This window comes from Apium graveolens, chromosome 1 (genome assembly GCF_009905375.1).
Source record: "Apium graveolens cultivar Ventura chromosome 1, ASM990537v1, whole genome shotgun sequence".
In the NCBI taxonomy this organism is placed as follows: Eukaryota; Viridiplantae; Streptophyta; class Magnoliopsida; order Apiales; family Apiaceae; genus Apium; species Apium graveolens.
This window is the reverse complement of record NC_133647.1, coordinates 80,149,926-80,171,340: the sequence shown is the minus strand read 5'-3', so window position 1 is coordinate 80,171,340 and position 21,415 is coordinate 80,149,926. Positions and strand designations below refer to the sequence as shown.

Sequence of the window (21,415 nt, the reverse complement as noted above, 5' to 3'; positions counted from 1 at the left end):
GTGGATGTCTGGTAGAATGGTACTCGTGCAATGAAAGTTGGCGTTTATCAGTTTCGTGTTATCTGATTAGTGTCATCACCATCACATGCTAAGGTTAAGAAGGAAAAGGCTATTGAATGAAGTATTTAATAAAGTTAGAATCCCATGTTTGTCATATATAGTAATTCAACCTTAATTCTCTTAGTTAATGTTAGTTAGCATAATCTCTTAGTTTAATAAAAACCCAATTTGTTATTTGTCTTAGCATTGAGTGATAACCATACATTGTTGCATATGTGCATAAATTGAACTTAACCTAAACCAGTCTCTGTGGGAACGAATCTAATTTATATCTTATACTACTTGCGAACGCGTATACTTGCGTGAATATTAGCGCGTGTTTTCGCCCTAACAAGTTTTTGGCGTCGCTGCCGGGGACTCGGTGTTAATTTTTAGTTTATGTACTTGTCATCAGTGGTCGTTAAAGTTGACTGACTCGGATTCTTTTACTTTCACGGTTTATTTGTTTGTGTTTCAGGTACTCATTACAATGGTAGATCCAGCAGCATGAACGAAAGCCTTGATGGATTTTTCTCAACCCAAGATCAATGACATTTAATCTAGCATTGTCCGGCCAGCTATCACAACTAATACCTTTGAGATCAAGCCTGACATAATTCAATGGGTGCAGAATTCAATCCAATTTGGGGGTTCTCCAACTGAAGATCCCAATATGCACATTAGGGACTTTATTGAGATCTGCGACACCTTCAAGTTCAACGGTGTTTCTGAAGATGCTGTGAAGCTGAGACTGTTCCCATTCTCTCTGAGGGACAATGTTAAGAGCTGGTTACACTCTCTACCAGCTGGTTCGATTACTACTTGGGAAGATCTTGCTCAAAAGTTTCTTACTAAATTCTTCCCTATGGCAAAGACAACTGCAATCAGGAATGCTCTTACTCAATTTGCGCAGCAATCAGGAGAATCTTTATATGAAGCTTGGGAGCGCTACAAGGAGATGCCTAGGAAGTGTCCTCATCATGGAATGCCTAATTGGATGATCATCAATTATTTTTACAATGGATTGGGAGCACAGTCCAGACCCATGCTCGATGCAGCAACAGGTGGAGCATTATGGGCAAAGAGCTATGAGGAAGCTTATGATCTAATTGAACTGATGGCTGCTAATGAATATCAGTATCCAGCCCAGAGATTGCCACAGATCAAGGTAGCAGGAGTTCTTGAGGTGGATACAGCTATGGCTATCACTGCTCAACTAAAGGAGTTGTCTATGAAGATCGATTCTCTGGCTAACTTGGGTGTTAATCAGATAACCAGTGTTTGTGAGCTATGTGCAGGTTCGCATGCGACGGAGCTATGCGCTATATCTAGTGACTCAGCTCAGTTTGTGAGCAACTTTCAGAGAGCACAGCAACCAGTTCTAGACACTTATCATCCTGACAACTGGAATCATCCTAACTTCAGCTGGAGCAATAATTAAATTACGATGCAACAGCCGTTCCAGCAGTTTGGAAATAAGCTATTCAACCCTCCTGGTTTTCAGCAACAATTTGCACCAAGACAACAACTCCAACTTCAAAAACAAACTCATGATGCAGGTCTATCTTCGAATGAAAAACTGAATTGGAGGAGTTGAGGCTTATGTGCAAAAACCAGGCTCTTATATGCCAAAGCCAGGCTGTTTTTATCAAGACTCTAGAGAACCAAATAGAGCAAATTGCTAATGCCTTATTGAATCGGCCACCAGGAACGGTTCCTAGTGATACAGAAATAAATCCAGGCAAAAGGGAAGTTGAAGAGCAGGTGAACGCCATCACCTTAAGGTCTAGAAAGGTCACAAGCCCCAAAATTCAGCAAGACGAAGAGCCTGAAAAATCTCAAGTTTTGGAAAATGCAGTTATGGCTAAAGAAGAAGTACAGAAGGAAGCAGGGGTGGAACCAAGGAAGACTACTGTGGAACACACTCCTCCTGAGGGTAATACAGGGGAGAAACAGATCTATCCTCTGAAAGAGATATGTCCTAAGTCCAATCATGTATGCAGATTTAGGAATAACTTTTATGTAATCTGTTTTGATTTCGTTGATATTTGTTACACCCGGCATTTCTGTGTAATATTAATTGTAAATTTAGTACAACTTTAAAAGCCGAATGCCAATATATGCTACTATTGTATGCTTGTGTGAATGAGAATTTCTGCGTCTTAAATTTTGGTTATGTGGTATATGAATTTTCAAAGCAAAAGTTTATTTATTTCTTTCATTTTTGATTTATAAGGAATATTTTTAAACCTTGAATAAATATCTTTTTAAAAGTTATTTGTTCACAAATTTCAAAAGTAGTTTTATAAAATTTCTAAAAATCCAAGTTATTTTATGGTATAAATTTTATAATTTTTGAACTTGTGTTTTATTTTACAAAAATAAATCTTTATAAATGTTAATTGTTATAATTAGCAAATTACATAGTTGTCCTTGCATGCAAATCCTTTCCATTCAATCCAAAAGGGCTAAAGAGACAATTACCACCCCACTAACTCTTATTTTCTAGCCAAATTCCTCCTTTACCCTTGCATGCAAAATGATCCAAGTTTAAGTGGAAGGGTGGTCATGTCAATTCCTATTTCCACTCACATTTGTCAAAACAAAAACCATAAAACAAGTAAAGACATGATCATTTCACACATCACTCACCACCACACTCTTTCTTCCCTCCCTCCTCTCTCTCACTCTCGGTTTTCTCCCCCTCACTCTCGGGTTTTGCCGAGATCAATCCCCTCCCCATTTTCTTTCTTTCTCAATCAAGTTCCACCTTCTACAACAAGTAAATGTTACTTCCCATGCCATGATCACTTATATTTTAAAGAGTTTTGAGTAGGAAGTTTAAGTTTTAAGGTTGCATGTTAAGGTTTTAGTTGAAACTCAAAGTACAACCTTGATTCTTGTGAGTTTAAGGTTGTTTTTGAGAGGACTACAAGGAATGGTGAAGTGCCAAGCCTTGAGAAAAAAATTCTTGATGTTAAATGGCCATTCCCTTCCATTTCATTCGGCCATGACCATAGGGGAGCTGAATGAATGGTTCTTGAGACCATTCTTATTGTTTTGTTCAATTTTTGCATGTTTATGTGATAATGGCTTGAAATTTTTTAGTAAAAATTTGATGAAACTCCTTGCATGCTAAGTGATCATCTAGATATAGCTCATGCTAGGCTTGCATGTAAATTTCTTGGTAAAACATATTTAGAAAACATGTTGTTTGGCATGCAAAACTCGAAGACATGCATGCATATGGATTTCACTTAGAATGTTATAAGATTTTGATCATTTGGAAAGATTTTATTAGTAAGATTTAATTTAAGTAGGAATAATGTGTTAATATTGATTAATGCTTCTTGATGCATGGTAATAAGTCGTGTATATCTTTTATAAAATGCATAACTTGTTGTTTTAAAAACTTGATGATTTGTGAGTTGTGAAATGTGGTTTCTTTTGTTTTGCCATGATTGCACCTTAGGTAAGGATGATCTCCACCAAGATTATTTTGATTTTAAGGGATTTAGTTCAGTAGATCACCATGTTTAAGTCTTGGTTTGGGTATTGGGTTGTTGGTGGTTGAGTTTGTCAAGTCAAAACCTTGGAGGAATGAGAGTTATAGTTTCTGCAGAAAATCAGTTTAGTACCCTGAGGTTTAGAGTGAGTTTTGACCATGTCATTGATGTGAACTTTGAGGCCCAAGCCACCAGAAGTTAGTATTGGGAGTATATAAAAGGTTTTAGGTGTTGGTTGGAGGTTTGCATGTCATTTGGTTAGGTGCACAAGTAGAATAACAAAATCTGTTCAGCAGGGGACAGTTTTATTGCAACTTAGAAATAGGGAGATTTGACCATGTCATGGATAGGCCCTCATTAGGCCCTGTTGGGCCTTTGTTAGAGGGAGTGTCAGAGAAGTTTTTCCAACCATAGTTCATAGGATATGAGTTAGAACCATGTGTCACAAGTTAATTCAAGTTAGGGTGTTTTCTGCCCAGGAAAACAGGGGAACCATGGACTTTGACCTTAGGCCCAAGAAGGCCCAAGCTAGACCCTTGAGTCACATCAAGTTTGTGAGATGCCCTTAGGTCAGGAGAGTCTTGTGTAAAAGTTTTGAAGGAAAACTTGTAGTTTAAGAGTGTCTAATAAACTCAAGAAACCATAGTTGTCATTCCGAAATTTGCACCAGTGAGCACTTTCACTCATCACATAGTTTTAGAACACTTAGGAGTGAGGTCTTGGTTAACCACCATATTTGTAAGATATTATAAGGTCAGTAGAATAAAAGGCACAAGTGAGGGTCAATAGGTCTTGGATATTTTAGTAAAGGCACATCGAGTTAGGAAACCAAAATTAGAAGACTTTGTCTAGTTTAGCGACCAAGTGACTTAAGTTGTGAGTCGAGATCATCCAAGCCTAGTGTTGCATTATGGTGTATATGGTGTTATTTGGTATTAATATATGATATGTGATTATGTGGCTATGTGTGTGCAATTATAAATTAAAGGTGAATATAAATTAAGTGCCTATGGGCCTAAGTGCCATCCATGTTTAAGTTCGGGTTGTAAATATGTTAAGTTGGTAAGAATATATTATAATGAGGATTATTATTATTTATGTAGGATCTCGAGACGAGGGAAAACTTGCCATAAAGGTCGAGTGAAGCTCCAGTTGCTCCTACCAGTCAGACCAGACCAGCCTTTCTCAAGGCAAGTGATTCAACTTGTCCTTCATATTTACTGCTAATAGTTCATGCATTGCTGCAACTATCCTGAGTCATTTTGATATATATATATATATATATATTTAAGTCAAGCGTACCTTATGTTTATCCTTGAAATGCCATGAACCCTTGAGTACGTATTGCAAGTAGTTCAAAAGTCTTATCATGATAGTATATTAAAGTAATTTGAATACCATGATAAAATAAAGGGTAGTTAGATTCTCTTGATTAACATGCTGATGATTCCTAAGTATTGATATCTCATCCTGATACTTGAACCCCTATTGAACATTACCTTGAACCCTAAAAGCCAGATACTTATCAAAGTGATTCCTCATTGATTGATACTCCTCTTTCTTATCCTGAAGCTTGACATTTCTGATATATCCTGAGTTAAAGATTATTTCTGCATACCTTAACACCCTTAGTATTCATGAAGCTTATCTTTTTGATGATCCAACACTTGAACCTTAATGAGAAACCATTTCTTTAAGCCCAATTTGGCATTACCCTTTATAATATCCAATAGCCTCACTAAATCCTCTTGTCCAATCTTTGATATATGAAAACCATTTAGTTACTTTAATAGAGTATAGTTTTGTGAATCATGGCCCTGAGATTTAGTACCATATTTCCCGTGTTTCGAGTTTGTTAGGTCACACACACTGTAGAGGGGGTGAATACAGTGTAAAATACAATCAAATCGAACTTTTAATATTTCAAGAAACTGAAAACAAACTTTATTGAAACAATAAACTCTGTTACAGTATGGAACTGTTACATCTCAGTGATGAACAAATATCACGAGAGCTGCTAGGGTTACAATAAATAATCTTCTCGAATATGATAACACTTATAGTGTAAACCCTATGTCTGTGTTTATATACTACACAGTTACAAGATAATCGCTAATTGATATGGAATATAATTCTGCTTCCTAAAATATATCAATCAGATATCTTTTCTTCCAAGTATTCCATTCTTCACGGAACTCCTTCTTCATGCATATCTCTTCTTATATTTATCTCAATCTTCTTTCCTTTAATCAGCTACTGTCCTTATCTGAACGTCCTTCAGCACTTAAGTTCTGATATCCATCTTCTGATGATTATTTCCTGATAATATAAGTACTGATATCCTTAAGTCCTGACTTCCAGTATAAGTACTGATTCCCAGTTAACAACTGATTTGTCCTATTAAGTAATATCTGAAAACTAAACATAAATCATATCAGCCATGACATTATCAAATATATCTAACAATCTCCCCCAACTTGTAAATTAGCATAATATACAAGTTTAACAAATATTTGATGATGTCAAAAACATTAAGTACAAATGCATGAGAATTAGACTAGATAACTATAACTTACAGTCCTTAAAGCTTTACCAACATTTAACTTCTGATAACAGCTTCAGTCTGTACAAATATCAGAATTTAATCAGTTGTAGATCTTGACTTGGCTTCATCTTCTGATCTCTCTGATGTCAGGAGTTGTTCTGAGATAGTTCTTCAACAAATATCTCTCAGCATATCTAAGTTCATCAATTATCCTCCTTTTAGCATCTTTAAGCTCTGCAGTATCTTCACCAATTTGAAAGATTGCAGCCCTGAGATCATTAATCTTTGCTTTTCTTATATCCTGATCCAGTATGATCAAATAAGCTTTATCAGACTCAAGATTAAATTCCACAGCCCTGTAACCTAGAAAGGTAGTTATAATTTTAGCAGTGTTGGGCTTCATTTCAACTATATCACCCCTGTGATCTCTGTACTTTGGAACATATGTGCTGTCAGACTTAACAGAATAAAGCCTTTTCTGTCTCTGAATCTGATCCTTCAAATAGTTTGCAGCAGTTCCTGTCAATCTGTCATCCACTTGAAGTAAGAATAGTACATGCTCCAATTCTTCAAAATACTTCAATGGAATGGCATTTTTCCTTATATGATAAACCCTACCATCTGTCATGAAGTACAACAAGATGTGTTCTTTCAAGTAGGTATGGTAAACCATTTGTACAGATTCCAGTTGATTCAATCTCTCAGGAGTTGCTCCAATACCTGGTTCACTCAAGGAAGTTGGATCATTGGTAGTGTTCTGTATTCTTCTTTCATCAGCACTTCCCAATCCAGTTTTATCTCTTGCTTCCTTTCCAGTAACTACTCTTGCTTCAAAACCACTTGCAGCAGTCTTCAAAGGTTGAGTCTGTTTTGCTTTAGTGAAACCTAGTAGGAGTGTCTTTGGTCTATCTTCTGATATCAAGTTAACTTGAGCTATGTCAGAGGTTACTTGATTCTTTGAAATATCAGAACTTACTTTATCTTGACTCTGAACAACTTGAGCCATGTCAGAGGTTGTTTTAAGAACTTTTCTTGAAGTCATAGCAAGATCATCCTTTTCATCAGTGATTTCTTCATCCTCAGGAGGCACATAAACCTTGATAGGTTCACCAACCTTTTCTTTACCCTTGGATCTTGGATCTATCTGCGGTTGTGTTATAGCCAATGTTGCTTCAGTATGTGTCCTTTCTTTGATCACAATGCCTTTGAGTTTTGGAAGTGGCTTTTTACCAGAAGCTTCAGATTTAGATGTGACTTTCTCTGATTTAAGTCTGGCTTCTTCTTCCATTAAACTCTCCAAGTCCATTCCTGGATTTTCCTGAAGATATAACTGTCTTGACATTTCCTCATCAAGATCTAAAAGTTCATCAGAACTTATCCTTTTACCAGTAGCAGAACTTATTCTTTTCCCAGTATCAGAACTTGTCCTGTGACTTGTAATTTTAGCTTTTCTTGATGTGAAACCTCTACCTTGACTATGACCTCTACCCATTCCAGAGCGTCCTTGATCATCCTTTTCATTATCCTTCCCTTCCAGTGTCTTGTCAGTCTTGCATTTGGACTTAATTACTTTCTCCCCCTTTTTGGCATCAGCAGGAAGTAGAAGAGAGACAAGCAATTCCACTGAGGCTTGGATTTCAGTAAGTTGAGATTGCTGAGAACCTTGATTTGTCAGAATATCATTAATCTGAGCTTGTTGTTTCTCTTGAGTCTTCTCAATATAAGCAATCCTGTCAAAGGTAGGTTGGAAGAACTTTTTCTTATCAATCTCTTGAACTTGTTCTTGTTTGATGAATTCTTCCTGAATCTTGTGTAGCTCTGCATGAGTAGTTGAATGAAGACCTTGTAGATGTTTAGTACTCAATGCAGTGACTTTAAGCTGGGTTTTGAAATCATCAGAATTTAACATTTCATCAGCTTTAGTCAAGTGCTCAGCAAGATGCTTTTCATTTAGAACACAGGAAACTGAGTTCCATTCCTTAGTCCACTCCTGTCCTGCAGGAGTTTCACTCCAAGGCACTGGTGCTTCTCTGGTAACAAACTTCTTAACAAGTTCAGTCTTAAGAGTAGTTTGTTGAGGAGTATGTCCTGAAGGACCTGCTGCATCAGTATCTGCATTGAGAGCAGCATCACCAGTATCTCCAGCATTTGTAGCATCAGAACTTACAGAATCAGTATCTTCTGATAAAACAACAGTGTGAGTAGCAATGGAGGCTTCAACATCCTCTAATTGCTGATCTGGTTCAAAGTTCTGATCAACAGCCATATCCTGATGCTCACCTATATTCTGATCATCAGCATCTAGATGCAGATAAGGTGTAGTAGATAACTCTGGAGTTTGAACAGCATCAGTAACAGGTGTTGTTGATGGATTATATGCAGTTGGAGCTTCTAACCGACTTACTTCTGGAACAACCAAGTTTTGAACATCAATAGCAGCATTTGTGCCTGGATCAACAGGAGATACAGATGGTGTGTTGACTTTTTCAGATACAGCTTCCTGAGATGGAGTTGATGGAGAAGAAGTGACTTTAGCAAATTCCTTTTCTTGTGAGATCAGAGATTCCTGATCCCCTTCCTTAGCTGCTTCCTCTTCATCATCTGAAACTGACCTATTTGTCCTCTATTTCTTGTATCTCTTTTTAGATTTGGATTCCTTGGGAGTTTCAGGAACTGTCATTCTTCTAAGCCTCTTGAGAAGCCTAGATCCCCCAATTCCAGAATCCTTCCGAGAAGTCTCTTTCTCAGCTTCATCAATAACAGGTTCTGAAGAAGGAACCTGTTCCTCAGTATCAGATTCATCTCTCAAAGCAATCTTCCTTTTCTTCTGAAGTGTTTGAGGAACAGTCTTTGTCCTCTTAGGTTTGGAAGATGAAGGCTTCATAGTAGGTACTGAGGATGAGGGTTGAACGGTCTGTGAAGTGGAGAGATAGGATTTGATATATTGCCTGAGGGTTGGTTGAGTAGAATGAGTGGTAGGTGTTGATGGTTGCTGTGGTGTTTGGGTGGTTGTTGTTGGTTACACATCAGAATAAACAGAGCTATAAGTATCAGGATCAACATTTACTAAGATTTGTTTTACAGACTGAGGAATCTGTAAAGATCTAACCACTGATTTCTTAGTGTCAGCATTTATCAGGTCATTAAAGTAACGTTTTGCAACCTTAAAAGGTGGAGTTGAGGAACTGACTAATTGAGGTTCATCAGTACAAAAAGTATATATAAGTTGACAGAATCTAGCAAAGTAAACAACATTCCTATCTTCTGTCATCCTATCCCCAATAAAACCAATTATAGCAGTTGCAAAATCAAAATGAGTTTGGTTTATAATAGCATACCCGATGTGCTGACTCATAATTGGGATAGCATTAAAATTCGAACACTTGTTCCCAAAAGCTTTAGTGATGCAGTCGAAGAAGAAACTCCATTCTCTTCTGATATGAGCCCGTTTCAACTGCCCAAGCTTTGCCAAACTCTGTTCATACCCCAAATTGGCCATTAAATCCTGAAGAGCTGATTCCTCTGGAATGGAAAAGGTACATCCTTCTGGGAGATGTAGAGCCTTGCGTATTGTACCAGGAGTGACTGTATATGAAGAATCACCCACTTTGAAAACAATACTGGGAGAGCCATGTGTACCACCATTATCAAAGTGCCCAGTCCGCCAAAATGTCAGAACTTGTTGGCTCGAAAAGACTGAAGGCTGGGTCAATGCATACCCATTCTCACTGTGTGCAAGAAGATCTTGCACAAAATGCAATTCAGATGGAGCTTCAGCATGATCAAGAATTACAGCATAGTTATTTGGAACAAATTTAGCTCCATCAATGATTAAATCCTTAGGTGCCATGTGAAAAATTGAGATTTAAGAGTGCCTGTTAGGTGTTTGATAAAATGTCTGTATGAAAAACCAACGTGAGAAGAAGAAAGAGAGTAAAAGCAAGTAGAGAAAAAATATGAAAGGAAATAAAAGATTAAAAAATCTTCTCTCTGTCTTACTTATACTCTTTTTTTTTAAAAAATGTAACCGTTTGACACCTGTCAGACATGCAGTAATAACGGATAGTTACTGGGCTCGAGAAAACAGTAATCATTACTTACCCACTTGCCATTTTTCAAGGAAAACTCGTTCCACTTACCCAGATATTCCATTAATCAAGGTGAAACAGTTTTAATTCAAAATTGAAACCGTTCCCACTTATTTAATTATTTTTCACTGCAACATTAATACTCTGAAAATAAATCAAGTGAAAATGACCAAAATAAATCAGATGAGTAAGTACTGATAAAGTAAAATCAAGAACTTAAATTAAAACATAATTTATATGGTCATCAGAATATGAATATTTATCAGGATTTATCAATGCATTACAAAATATCTCAGAGACAAAATCTTGAAACAAATTTCATTAATATATTAAGAGAATACATTCATGAAATTGAAATTACATCAGAATTTATACAAGATTTCCCTAAGCTGCAAAACCTAACATCAACAGCCTTAGTCCTAGCTCAAGAAGCAGGGCAAGGCTGATGATGAAGAAAAATAGGAAGAAGAAAATAAATCATTTCTTCTTCCTACTCTCGACAAACAGAATGGCGAGTCGAATGATTCGCTCTTGCTGGTGGAGAGCTTCCAGCCTTTCCTCCTCCAATCGCTCCAGATGGCGATGGTAATCCATATAGAAGAACAGGAGGTGGGTGAGTACCTCCTGGGGCACAGAGTCCCATATATCATCAGGAATGGCAGTGACATGCCATTCCTGCTGCCAATCGGCACAGCTTGGCTCCATATTGAAGGTTTCGTAGTTCAAAAACATGTTGTATTTGACCATGGTATTTTTGATAGAAAAAGTATGAAGGTAAGTGTGTGAGAAAAGATTTGATGGGAAGGCTGATGTGAAGTGGTTGCTTATATAGGCAAGAGAATGCCAGAAGACGCAAAGAAATTTAATGCTGACAGGTAGAATTAATTTTACCTCGTCTCCCCAGACTTGGAAAAAGAAAAACATTCATTGGAAAGAGAAAACATGATTTAATGCGCACAAGAAGCAAGTAAAAGTTGACTGTTCAAGTACGAGTACCACTAACCCTAACCATAGTGACTATTAATCTCCCACTTCAACATATTCTAGTTTGAACCGAGACTGTTATCAAATTTTATCCACAGATAAGTCAAGTAAAGAATTAGACTGTAATATCAGAACTTAGACTTATATCAGAACTTAACAGTCATCAGAACATAATTTCTTAACTCGAAAAAGGAATGCCTATCTTAGTAAGTCCTCATACAAGTTCTGATTTATATTCTTCAGAACTTAATCATCAGAACATGCAACCAGAACTTGTCCTCAAAATTAGTGCAAAGTGACACAATGACTGTTTATCTAAAACAACATAGATCACCACAGTAATTTTCATCATTCATATGGAGTGATTAGTGTGTGTATTAAGCTAAGTATCAGACAAAGAGTAAAGTCTGATTCACTTCAGTACATCTTAAAAAAAGGCATAACTAAAACTTTACTAAAGAGCTGTCATTATCCTGAAACCTACTGATGAATGAGTTCATGCTTGAGTCCACCTCAACTATTGTGTGCTAATTTTGTGCATCTTTTTAAATTCCTTTTTACAGTGGCTTCTCAGTGTAAGTGAGTCACGACCGCTTATCAGAATTTATGCTATTATCAGAGTATTTCTCCAGTAATCATAGAGTGTGAAAAGTCACCAAGAAAATATTTTATTTGCTTTTCTGATGCATATTACTTAATACCAGTAATGCACTTGGGTCTTTCCTTCCACGTTTTTACTCTAGATCTCAAAGGAGTACCTGATTTTTAATCCTTGGTTCTTTTGCTTTTTCTTTTGATAGGTGAGGTTTATCAGCACTTAGTGCATTCAGCAGATTTACTAGCATCAGAACTTAATAGATGAGTAGCATTATTCTAGTTTGTGACTTAGTAATAAGATAGACAAAGTAAACTCAACTATGCTCAATTATCAGAATTTACTTGTGTTAACAGATTTCCACAGAAATAATTACTTCTTACATGAGATCCCTTGTTTATTGAAGACTACTGGGTCAGCATCTAGCACAGTTATCCTCATAGGATTGAATAGTTACTTAAACAGACATATCACTTATCAGAGTTTAGAAACATATATCAGACAACAGTCAGTACTTAAACACATTTGTCAATTAAGCACAGAATACACAAAGAGATTAAATTCTGTAAATACTGATCATAAAGTCTGATATAACAGAACAAAACTAAGCAGATTTAGAGAAAGAACCTGAAACCATTCCAAGTTCATTTACCAATCTTGTAAAAGTGGCTTCACACAATGGTTTTGTGAAGATATCTGCTAGTTGTTGATCTGTTGGAACAAAGTACAATTCCACTGTACCTTCATCCACATGTTCCCTTATGAAGTGGTACCTGATGCTGATGTGCTTTGTCATAGAGTGTTGAACTGGATTACCTGTCATAGCAATAGCACTTTGATTATCACAGTAAATAGGGATTTTGAAATATGTTAACCCATAATCCAGTAACTGATTCTTCATCCAAAGAATCTGTGCACAACAGCTTCCTGCAGCAATGTACTCTGCTTCTACAGTTGATGTGGAAATTGACTTTTGTTTCTTGCTAAACCAAGAAACTAATCTGCCTCCAAGAAATTGGCAGCTTCCACTTGTGCTTTTCCTGTCAATTTTGCAACCTGCAAAATCTGCATCTGAGTAACCTATTAGTTTAAAATCTGATTCTCTGGGATACCACAATCCCAGATCAGCTGTTCCCTTAAGATACTTGAAAATTCTTTTCACAGCTGTTAAATGAGGTTCTCTTGGACCTGCTTGAAATCTTGCACAAAGACAGGTAGCATACATGATATCAGGTCTACTAGCAGTTAGATAGAGTAGAGAGCCAATCATACCTCTGTAATCAGTAATATCTACTGATTTACCAGTATCCTTATCCAGTTTTGTTGCAGTGGCCATGGGAGTGGATGCACTTGAACAATCTTGCATTCCAAATTTCTTCAGCAAGTTTCTGGTGTACTTAGTTTGACAAATAAAAGTGCCTTTGTCATTCTGCTTGACTTGAAGGCCTAGAAAATAGCTAAGTTCCCTCATCATACTCATCTGATACCTTGACTGCATCAGTTTGGCAAACTTCTTGCAAAGTCTGTCATTTATAGACCCAAAAATGATATCATCAACATAAATCTGGACCAGAAGTAAGTCCTTTCCATGGTTGAGGTAGAACAGTGTTTTGTCTATAGTCCCTCTGTTGAATCCACTTTCCAGAAGAAACTGAGCTAAAGTCTCATACCATGCTCTGGGAGCTTGCTTAAGTCCATAAAGTGCTTTATCAAGCCTGTAGACGAAATCTGGATGTTTGGAATCTACAAAGCCTGGAGGTTGTTCAACATATACTTCCTCTTCCAATTCTCCATTGAGAAAAGCACTTTTCACATCCATTTGAAAGATAGTAAACTTCTTGTGAGCAGCATAAGCCAAAAATATCCTTATGGCTTCTAATATAGCAACTGGTGCAAATGTTTCATCAAAATCAATTCCCTCCTGTTGAGAATCAGTGCTAGAAGGTGGTGGCAACGCTTTCCGTATCCTTTTGCAACCAGCCTTGCCTTATTCCTTGTAATTATGCCATCACTGTCAGTTTTGTTTCTGAATACCCACTTTGTACCAACAACAGATCTATTCTTTGGTCTTGGCACTAGGATCCAGACTTTGTTTCTTTCAAATTCATTTAACTCTTCCTGCATTGCTTGCACCCAATCAGCATCTTGAAGAGCTTCTTCCACTTTCTTTGGCTTAGTCTGAGAGAGAAAAGAATTGTAAAGACATTCGTTTGAAGTACCTGTTCTAGTTCTTACACCTGCATCAGGATTTCTAATTATCAAATCAGGTGTATGTGATTTAGTCCACTTCCTTGCAGATGGAAGGCTTTCTCTAGAACTGGATGCTCCCCCATGATCCATGCTGTCTTCATTTTCATTTTCTGATGCTCCCCCTGAAACTATGCTCTCTGAGTTGGATTCTTCAGAATTTAGATTTTCAGCACTATCAGAACTTGGCTTATCAGAACTTGACGAATCAGAACTTGAAGAGCCAGATGTATGTTCTGATGTTTCTTGAGATATGGTAAGATCTTGAGTATGCTCCCCCTACATAGGTGCATCTTCCTTTGGTGTAGTCACCACAGTTTCAATAACATCAGAGTTTAATCCATCAGAGTTTACAGTATCAGGACTTAGACTGTCAGGATTTTCAGTATCAGAATTTGAGTCTTCATTTTCAAATCTCAGCTGATCATGGTCAATAAAATTATAATAACCCCAATTTTTGGAAATTTTTGAAACCCTTATGAATAGTGATTTTGCAGATTATGCTGAATGAGAAAACTTTTCATGCCACACTATGTAGGGTTTCTGTTATTGATCTTCTGGGATATTATTAGTACTCTATGTGGTATATAAGTGTATGTAAAGATCGTCAGAATCCAATTCTGAACACTTTGATTTTTCCCGGAAATCCACTAGATACGGAAAGAATTGAGTATAAGGTAACAGGATAAAAAGGATTTAAATTAAAGGATTATAAGAGAGGATCATAAAAAGAATATAATGTATTGAGACAGGTTAAGGAAACCCAAGTAATAAGATCCCGGGTATGATCCCTCAAACGATAAACAAAAACGAAAGTTAAGCGAACCGTATAACAGATCAACGGTCATTAGGCAAACAATTAGGAAGTTAATCAAGGAAATTAGGGATGATGAGGTCATCCAACCAATAAGGAGAGGACAAGTAAGGGATGATGACACAATAAGGTGATGTAAGCATGACATAAGGGAAGGAGGTGTGGTTGATTAATAACCACACAAATTTCATGGTTAAAAAGGTAATTTACCAAAATCAAAAGCTAGTAACCAAGCAAACAACTCACAAAACACAAAGATATTTCATTTCTTCATGAAGCTCTCGGCTTCTTTCTTAACAAAATGAAGATCCAAGCTCCACCACTTACTATTTAGCAAGGTATTTATCTAAGCTTCCCCATGGATAGTTACATACTTCCTATAAGTTTAAGCTTCTAATTCCAAGCCAATATTTTTCTATAAATCATGGAAGAAGATGGTGAATAGTGTTTTTCAAGAACTAAAATTTGTGTTCTTGAAGTTTTGTTTAGATTAAGCTTGGATAAGGACTTTAAGGGTGATTCCAAGCCATTCTCTTGATTCTCCACTCTCCAAGGAAGGTATAAACTCCAAACCCTAGCTTTAGTTTTGAGTAATTAGGAATGAATATGTTTGATATAGTATATGTGAAGCATGATGCTTGTTTGTTTAAAGTTTGGTTGAGTTTGTAGAGATTAGTTGGTTTGGTGGTATTTTTGGAGTTGTAAATCTTGATAATTAGTTAAAGAACCTAAGTAAAGCTTTTAGTTCATGTGGGGAATAAGTATAAATTGTTAATGTTGAGTGTTGGGGCTGTTATGATGTAGTTTGGATGGAGTTTTGATTGGGTTGTGAATTGGGGTTGAATTGTGGTGGATTTGGAATGGTATAAATTTGGGAAATCGCGTAAACATAGCCGTCGTAATGCCCGATTTACCGTAGACTGTTTTTTTGTTCTTAACATCAGAACCCTTGAACTCACTGCTAGGTTTTGACCATTGCCATGTTTAGATAGTTCATGTTACGAGCTTCATTTTGATATGTGGTTCATTTGATTCCGATGAACGGTTTAGGAGAAACGGCCGTTTTAAGTAACGACGTTTCGCGAACGAACCCTTACCCCTCGCCTTACTTTGAAACATAGGTTAAAGACCTTAAAGGACTAATTGAAGTATGAAACATTTATGTAAGGTGTAATAGGCAGTTGGTAAGACACTCGCGAAGTAATCGCCTTAAAACTCCTAATGGTTAAATTATTAAAAATGGTGGAGCTGAGAGTACTCGAGTGACTTAAGAGAATCAGTAAGCGCAAAATGAGCGTTAGAGTCTGAGTAGGTTAGAGTATAGATTTACAAGTGACTTTGGTTTAATTCCAACTTACTTGTTGCTTATAGGTTACCAGACTCGTCCCGAGCCATTCGTAACCCCCAGTCGCTCAGGCAAGTTTTCTACCCGTTATACTGTTGTTGTGATGTATACACTTATATATGCATTATCTTGTAATAGATGCATGATGGTTATATTAGCAAATTCTTGCGATATATTGTAGCATGTGATATGGTACATATGCATGCCAGTTTCGTATTCTTGCCATATATATCTGTTGGTTCAGTTGATAATACCTATGCTAGAGAATAGCGGTAATTTGCATATACCCTTAGTATAGGGATCCAAAGGTGAAAACATTTTCTAAAACCGGGAGTCGAGGATCCCGAGTAGATTTGGCATGGAAAACTCCAAAAGAGGTCTCATACCGATGAGCCATGGAGTGTCCCTTTCCGAAAAAATGTCTCCTAAGACACCTGAGGAAAGAGAGCGTATGAGTAAGATTCCTTATGCTTCAGCAATAGGATCTATCATGTACGCAATGTTGTGTACAAGGCCTGATGTTGCTTATTCAATTAGTGTGAGGAGCAGATATCAGTCCAATCCAGGTGAAGACCACTGGAAAGCAGTGAAAAACATCCTTAAGTACTTGCGAAGGACTTAGGACATTTTTCTTTTTTTTGGTGGTGAATCTGAGTTAAAAATAGAGGGTTATACTGAATCTAGTTTTCAATCAGAAAGTGATAGCAAATCCATGTCAGGGTACGTGTTTACTCTGAATGGTGATGTGATTAGTTGGAAGAGTTCCAAACAGTCTACAATGGCTGACTCCACAGCGGAAGCAGAATATATAGCTGCAAGTGAGGCTGCAAAAGAAGCCGTTTGTATGAGGAAATTTGTTTCTGAGTTGGGAGTTGTTCCTAGCGTTGAAGAGCCTATTGTGTTGTATTGTGATAACAACGCAGCAATAGCACAAGCCAAGGAACCAAGGTCTCATAGAAATTCTAAACATGTCCTGCGGCGCTTTCATCTGATTAGGGAGATTGTTGAAAGAGGAGATGTCAACGTCGAGAGAGTTGACATACATAACAACGTAGCAGACCCACTCACAAATCCACTTTTCTCATTGGTTTAATGACATCATCCCCACTAATCTCTTTGATTAGCTTTTAATTATTTGGCTAATGACCGCTGATCTGTTATACGGTTCGCTTAACTTTCATTTTCGTTTATCGTTTGAGGGATCATACCCGGGATCTTATTACTTAGGTTCCCTTAACCTTTCTCAATACATTATATTCCTTTTTATGATCCTCTATTAAAATCCTTGAATTTAAATCCTTTTTATCCTGTTACCTTATGCTCAATTCTTTCGATATCTGGTGGATTTTCGGGAAAAATCAAAAGCTTCAAATTTGGATTCTGACGATCTTTACATACACTTATATATCATATAGAGTACCCATAAAATCTCAGAATATCGATAAAAGAACCCCTACATAGTGTGGCATGAAAAGTTTTCTTATTCAGCAATATCAGCAAAAACACTATTCATAAGGGTTACAAAAAGTTCAAAATTTTGGGGTTATTACAGTCTCCCCTCCTTAAAAGGATTCTGTCCCGGAATCAAATAGAAAACAAATGGGGGTACTTTTCTAGCATTGCGCTCTCTAGTTCCCAAGTTGATTCTTCCATATTATGATTCCGCCATAGCACTCTGACTAGCTTGATCACTTTGTTCCGAAGCACCTGCTCCTTCTTATCCATAATCTTTACTGGTTTCTCCACGTAAGTCAGATCTGGTTGCATATCCTCATGCTCGTACTCCACTATGTGTCTGGCATCCCGATGATATTTCCTTAGCATTGACACATGGAACACATTATGACTTGCTACATGTTCGGGGTAGGGCTAGCTCATATGCTAACTTCCCAATACGTCTTAATATATCCAAGGGTCCAACAATTTGTGGACTTAGCTTTCCTTTCTTTCCGAACCTCATCAATCCTTTCCAAGGGATACCTATAACATTACTAGGTCCCCTATTTCATACTCTTTGTCCTTTCGAGTCAAATCAGCATACCTCTTATGTCCATCTTGGGCTACTCCCAGCCGTCCTCTGATTAGATCTATTATATTCTTGGTCCTTTGGACCACTGCTGGTCCGAGCATCTTGCGCTCTACAACTTCATCCTAACATAAGGGAGATCGACATTGTCTTCCCTCAAAGATGTCATAAGACGACATCTTGATACCTGACATACGATTTATTATCGTGAGAAAACTCATCCGCGTTAAGTGATCATTCCAAATTCTTCCAAGTCTATTGCACAGACTCTTATTATAACTTCTAGCATTAGAGCTTTTGCTTCTCAATACCCATTTATTTCCAGTTCGTAATCGCTACTAACTTCCGTTCCTAATATTATACTGGTTATACTTTTGCTCGTTAGCGTTCTATAACCTTTTAATAACCACGTCAACCTTAGTATCACGAACGTGTTTCCATTCTGAATACCACCATAACTTTACTACTCATTTTTCAGCTGTTTCTATTTTCCCAAAGTTTGATCAATCATATAGAAGTAAAGGAATTTGTTGAGAGATCACTATGATCATGAACACTTGTTCTATTGCATAGTTAGTACAGAAGGTGGTCAGCCTTTAGTACTTGACAAGCAATTAAACAACCTGTGGTATCCTACTAGGGTTCTATCACACAGATAGATAGTCATTCGGCAATACCTCCCCTTCTGGAAGGGTTGTTCTTCTCAGCTTATATGAAATGAAAAGAAGAGAAAAGAACGAATTGAAGAGAATTGTATATATAAAAAAAATATACTGCCACAAAATATCTGGCTTGGAACCTACCTCTGAACTATAGAGGTTTGTCATAGGAGAACACAACATATGTGTATATATATCAATCATCAAGTATTATCGCATCGCTTTTGCATGCTTAAATATTTTTGCTATTCCGTCCATCATTCTATGGACCCATGCTCTTCCTCAAGCTTATACTCAATCACCTTTGAAACTCCCTCGACATCGAAAATCGAATCTGGAATCTCATTTTATACATCGTCGTTACTTAGAATTCTATGCTTGCACCGCAACCTTCCTCGTATAGTAATACGACTCTCTATTAATAAGAAGGAATACGTATTCAATAGGTAGATAATCTACTTAATTAGTTTATCAATGATAACTTATACATCACCACAACCCGATTAGTGGTACTTAATCTCAACATCCATTCCAATACAACTCTCACGGTTGTAATCGACTCATTACTCGCAGAATCATTGCTGCACTACTAGGGTCCACCGTTGACATACTGTAATCATTCATTTTCCATGAAGTCTTAATAGCTAACTATACGGAGTCCATACATGTCGTATAGAATTCTTCTAAGGAGTTAACAAAATCACCAATCATAATTCATGAAGAACACTCCAAATCCTGACGTACTTTCATGACATGAAGCAGATAAAATAGCAGAAGAGTTTTGATCAAAACAACGATAGCAGGTTAATACCATTCTTAATCAAATGCCTTCAATAGAAGACTTAACTCAAAGGTTTGTTTAGTCCTTTTTGAAACATGGTCCTGGCTTTTTCTCAAGATAGGACCTTCTAAGATAGGTAGCCCGCTCATGGCGATTATACGAATTAAACCTTTACCAAACTACTATTACGGTTGGGTATTGAACAGTCATCAGAAGGAATGTCAATCTTCCAAACCATAATACAACCTTTACGGCTTCAACCATTATCACTGTATTCCTCTGGCACGAGCGCCTGTAATCTTACACTTAAAGTGTTGGCCACCTCTTTGGCCTTTCCTGATAGTAAAATTTCCTTACAATCAATGTCGTTTGAACGATCTCCAACTAAATTTTCTACCTCATTTCCAATCACTGCTTGTGTGAAGATGTTTTCCTTAAGTCCTTGTGATAAAAAAAATCACCATTTTTCCATAAGTCACTGCCTTAGTCTTTAAATATAAACATTATAATGACTGACTCTCGATCGTACTTAGGACGTCTTTTATCTTGGGCCTTTCTTGCTTTAACAATTCTGACCTTCATTGGTTCAATCTATACTTCTTATGGTTTAACACGTGCCCACCTGGCATTATTATAATTATGCCATTTTTCCTTCGTCAAAATTTCTATTCTTGAGAACTTTGAATATTACCTTTCTCCTTGTAAAACCTCTAAGGTTACCCTTAAATCCTTCATCAGGTACACCCTAGGCACAGGGCATATCAAGATACCATTTACTAATACCAGAATCATTGTCTATATACTTCTGAAAAATTTCTCCACTGATCCTTAAAAGTTGTTGTTACCTTAATCCTTTCCAATTCATATTGTCAAAACTCATGCTTTCCCTATTAAGGGTGAAATTCCAACCTTTATGCATTCCCCTAGGATTCATTTCAAGTTATCGGGGTTTTATCTTTAATTCCACCTTTACAAGATACTTACACTCTTCCATGGATAAATCAAGTCATTTATACTTGATAGATTACCTTATTCAATCATTCTCACTTCGATAGTCTATACTTAATTTCACAATAGCATCCTTATTCAAACTGAGGTCAACACATATGGCCTTCAAAAGATAACAAGGGTTACCCGCTTTTCTTTCCTAATTTGGTAATGATAACATGGATGTTCTGGAAGATATTGGTCGTGTTCAACGTGAACATCTTCCTAATAAATCCTCATTTTCTTCTGTTGTTTATCTCAGCAGTCATCTCAATGTTGGGATGTCTCTCATACCTGGCGTCTCCCTTTCGGGGTATCATGCCACCGGTCTTACACTTCACTTTCTTGAAGGTCACCTCCTTCATCCAATTTTCCTAATTTCCTAATTTCTTCTCAGTCTATCCGCATCTCATTATTTATCCTTCGAACTATCTCAAGGTTTCCTCATACCCAACTCCCTTATCATTCCTCAAACTCTATTGCCTTTATATTCCTTTCCACTTCAGTTTCTTTTTATTTTCCTTTCTCTTACAATCATTTCATGAACCCACTAATTATTTACTTCAAACATCACGTCGTTCTGGGATTCTTGTCCTCCGAACGAATCTTTACAGCTTTTACAATCTTAGATTCATAATTCATCATATTCGTCCGCCTTTGTTCTGGCTTTTAAAGCTTTTACACTATCTCCCTAACCTTGGGATTTACTTTCTCGAAAATAATTGACTGAACTTTAATCAGTTTATCATAACCTCTTGCTCCGTGCCATTCTTGGTCTTTCACCAGTGGGTGGTCTCTC

General features: G+C 37.0%; 1 non-coding gene across 1 annotated transcript; it reads right to left on the bottom strand.

Moving 5' to 3' along the window:
• Positions 1-919: 919 nt before the first annotated feature.
• On the bottom strand, positions 920-1,026 carry LOC141680763 (small nucleolar RNA R71). Its single transcript, XR_012558410.1, has one exon. It is a non-coding gene; the product is annotated as a small nucleolar RNA R71 (small nucleolar RNA).
• Between the last annotated feature and the right edge of the window lie 20,389 nt (positions 1,027-21,415).